The sequence below is a fragment of the Meriones unguiculatus genome, chromosome 18 (genome assembly GCF_030254825.1).
Source record: "Meriones unguiculatus strain TT.TT164.6M chromosome 18, Bangor_MerUng_6.1, whole genome shotgun sequence".
Classification (NCBI taxonomy): Eukaryota; Metazoa; Chordata; class Mammalia; order Rodentia; family Muridae; genus Meriones; species Meriones unguiculatus.
Window position 1 is genome coordinate 36,655,716 of NC_083365.1, and position 4,405 is coordinate 36,660,120.

Here is a 4,405-nt window from a genome sequence, read left to right on the forward strand (position 1 = left end):
GTAGCCAAATAAAGTCTCACTCATTTAAAAATAAAAAAAAAAAGAATGAAAAAGTGGTGATGACAGAAATATGGCTAAGTACTGTAGAGCAGTCCGTGTCCAGAAGCAGGAAACAACCTTGCTTCTCTAGCCAGGAATGCAGGAGGGAGCTGTCATTTCTTACCTCCTCCTAAATGAGTCCTCCTACCTAGAAACTATGAACGAGGGTGGAACTGAAACTCAGTCCACACACTGATCTCGTCAGGTAGTCAGCACTGAGATTACACCACTAGATTTTCATGGTGGAAATTGGGTTATATCTATTCCCTAGTTTCACCCCATTAAGATCTCCACTCTTAGGGGAAAATGTTACAGTCGCCTTACAGGGCATTGAGGTTATCAGGACTCTGCTGAGTCTCAGACAAGGAAAGTTATTTCCTCTTGATCAACAGAATGGAATCTACGTCTGGCCTTGGGTGGAGGCATGACATTCTGATCTGCCCTAAAGATTAGAACATTTCATACTGTTGTCTCCTCCCTGAAGCGACCAGTTGGGCCTGTCAATCAGCTGGCCAAGAGACCACTCTTTAGGAAGGATGGTTCATCTTAAGCCATACTAAAGAATGGGAGGAATAATGAGAATAATATATTTTTCTCTTTCAGAAACCCCAATCTTGCTTACAGAGCCTTCTGCTAAGCCTGCTGCCTTTTCTGAATTTCTCTTTCTTTCAGGAACTGGCCAGAACCAGTTTCAGAAAAAGGCCTGGACATATTCTTTCTGACACTTTGGGCTCCTTCAATCTTTCTCTGAAGTTTCTCCCAGTACCCTAACATGTGGCTGCTTGCTGACCCCCATGCCTCCTTCAAAAGGTATGACTTTTTTTTTCCCTCTTCTTCCATCTTTCTCTGATGGCTGCCAATTGTTGTAACTTGCCTGTCCTGTTTTTGTTTGTTTGTTTGTTTGTTTGTTTGTTTTTGAATTGTTTTGTTTTAACTCGAATAAAATTGTCCCTTAGCTTCCTTCTGGGTCTACTCTTAAATTCTTTCATTAAAAAGACTTAGAACCCACAGAGAGGTCCTCAGTTTACCTTGATAACATAGGGGAATCCCAAATGGGCTTCCCCATAGTTTCCCCAAACTTTCACCTAGAAAAGGAAGCAACGATGTTTTGGTTTTTGTTTGGAGGGAATTTTGTTTTGCCTTTGTGGAGTTTGTTGTTGTTGTTTTTTGTTTGTTTGTTTTTTGGTTTTGGTTTGGTTTGGTTTGGTTTGGTATGGTTTCTGGAAAAGGGCCAAACAATAACTATCTCAGGTTTGCAGACAATACAATCTCTACCATAGCTCTGTCCTACTTCATAGCAAGGAGGGAAAAAAACAAACAAACTGTTGTAACCTTTGAGAATGGCCCACAGAGGCTCATATGTTTAAATATTGGTACCCAGTTGGTGGAGCCCATTTGAAAGTTGGGAAAGAATTAGAGTGTGTGGCTTTGTTGTCAGAAATGTGTGAAGCCTCAAAAATCCCACACCATCCCCAGTTAATCTCCTTCTGCCTCCTGCTTGTGGATAAGATTATAAGTAAGCTCTCCTCCAACACCATGTCTACCTGCTACTCTGCTCCCCATGGACCACTGAAATTGGGATCCCCAAATAAACTTTTTCTTCTATAAATTGCCTTTGTCATAACATCTCTTCATAGTCATAGAAAAGTAGCTAAGACACAGTGTGGGGAGAAAGAAAAACCTCACAGATCTGGGCAGGGCTATGATAACAGACTTGAAGCCTATTGGTACAGTGGCTCATTACTGCAATCTCAAAACTCAGATACTAACGTGGAAGAAAGACACATATTTGAAGTAGGCCTGGACAGTGCTGTGCACTCCTGTCTCAAAAGAAAAAGAAAAAAACTGGCGGCATGAGTTTGTCCTCAAAACCTAGAATATTCAGAAAAATGACACCCTATAAAATAAATTTTCTAAAACCTTGAGAAAAATTTAGCAAGTCCCTGATTCTTTTTTTCTCAGTTAGACCTAGGAATAAATTGAACTTATAACAGAATAAACATTCATTAAAAACCAAACAATTTTAAACAGAACAGGCTGAACTTTAAAATAGTTGTCAAAATTAAAATTGAAAGCTGGAAATATGGCTCAGTGGCTAAAAGTACTTACTGTGTGACCCCGAGGACCTGTTCAGATCCCAACATGCATGGGAGAAAAATGTGTAACCATGTAAGCATCTGTATTTCTAGCACTGTGGGGTTGGAGACAAGGGTGTTTCTGGAGCTCACCAACCACCATCTTTGCTCCAGGCTCACCAGGAGACCCTGATTCAAGGGAATAGAGAGTGGTACAGTATGGCACCCAATGTTTTCTTCTGACCTCTGCTTAGGTACCAACATGGCACACGCACACACATTTGAATACTTTACACAAACACTCTGATCACAGACACACACAAATTAAAATTTCATGGAAAGCAGTGTACAAGTTGGAAACGGAATTAGGCAGGAGTTGGATTCATAAATTTAACCAAAATAAGAAAATCCAAGAGAAAAGAAAGGTGTGAGAACAAGAAATGCATACATAGAAGAAAAAGATGTTGAAGAATTCCTAAATGGAACAGACACAATTGTGTGTATAGATAGTCCTAGCAATTTGGCTTCTGCATTTATTTATTTGTTTGGTTGGTTATTATATGCAGAGAGGTCACATGTGTGTTGTAGCACTGTGTGAAAGTCAGAGAACAGCTTGTGAGTATTGGTTTTCTCTTTCCACCATGTGATTCCTGAGAATGAGGCTGTCAGGCATGGTATATCTGTGTCACTGCCTGACCTGGAGGGTCCCAGCTCCCTGAAGTAGAAGAATTGCTTGTGTCCGGAAGTTCCAAATCAGCCTAAATAACACAGAAAGATATTATCTCAAAAAAAAAAAAAATCCAGATACTCTCTGACTAGTTTTTAAGCTGTGGATCTTCCCCAGGACTAAATGTGTTCCATGGTCAAAAAGCAGCCACTCACTACTGAAGCACATGTTAATGTCAAGACAGACATCAGGAGGTTATTTGCTCTGTCTGTTCTGTGTTGGTTTCACTGAAAACAAACAAACAGAAAACAAAAACAGTTCAACAGCTAGATCAGGAAGACGTCCAGATCCGGAAGATGACGATGGAATTCGTGACAGAGAAGGGCAGACAAATGACTTGAAGGAAGTGGTGAGTAAAGTGATTCCAGGGTTGGGAAAGTCAGGAAAGGTGTGATCCTCTTCACGGTGTCTTCCTTAGAAAGGTAAAAAAAAAAAAAAAAAATGCTGAAGAAACCCAAGTTTGAGTTGGAGCGTCATGGGGAAGGTGGTAGTTCTGGAGAAACTACTGGTGGTTAAGACAGGTGCTAAAGTTGAGCAAGCTGATGGATGTGACCCACCAGTGTAAGAACCTGCTTAAAATCCAGATTTTGAATAGTGACAAATAAAAAGTCCAATTTGAGGGAAAAAAAATCCTAAAAAGTAAAGTAACACACATATGTATAGAACACATATGTATTGGTTAAATAATAATTAAACAAAAAAAAATCTTCCTGAGCTGAGAAGTTAGCGTGAATAAAGAGGAAAAAAAAAAAAAAACAAGTATAAGATGGTTACTATTGTTCTGGTTTTGTAAATTTCTCTGAGAATCAATTTTAAATTATTTTTAGGATTTCTTCATTATGAAATAATTTACTTTAGCTTTTTAAAAATGTGTTTAAATTTTACATATTTTCTGTGTATGGGTGTTTTGCCTGCATGTATGTACGGGCACCACATGTGTGCCTGGTACCCATGGATGCCGGAAGAGGGCATGGGATCCCCTAGAAATGGAGTTACAGAGGTTGTATACTGCCGTGTGGGTACTGGGAATCAACTCTCAGTCCTCTGGAAGAGTAGGCAGTGCTCTTAACTGAGACCCTTCTCCACAGCCCTCCACTTTAATTTTTGAGATGGGGTCTTTTATGGAACCTGGAGTTAGTTCATCATCTCAGCCTGCCTGGCCAGAAAGCCCCCCAGCACCTGCCTGGGTCTGCATTCCCCCGCCACCGTCCCCAGCTTCTGTGTGAGTACTGCGGATCAGAACTCAAGTCTTCATGCCTGGGCAACAAGCTACGCTGATTGGGAAAACTATAATTAGCAAAGCTTGTAATAGTTGCTATGCTTCAGACACAAGAGATCATCAGTAAATTTTGCTAAGTCAAACATCCTGAGAAGGAAAGATATTTTGCCCTAACTACGTCACTACTAAGCAAGCTTGGCTTTTACAATTGCAAAAATTTTAAGTTTACTTTTAAAACATTGTTTAAACAACAGCAGACGCTCAGAGCCTTAGGTGAGAGAGAGGAAGAAAAGCCCCCAGCTGGTTCAGTTGCTCAGTCTGTTACATTAATTTCTCAGCCTGTGA

General features: G+C 40.3%; 1 pseudogene; it reads left to right on the forward strand.

Moving 5' to 3' along the window:
- Positions 1–811: 811 nt before the first annotated feature.
- LOC132648967 (small ribosomal subunit protein eS1-like) lies at positions 812–3,406 on the forward strand (annotated as a pseudogene).
- The last annotated feature ends 999 nt before the right edge of the window (positions 3,407–4,405 follow it).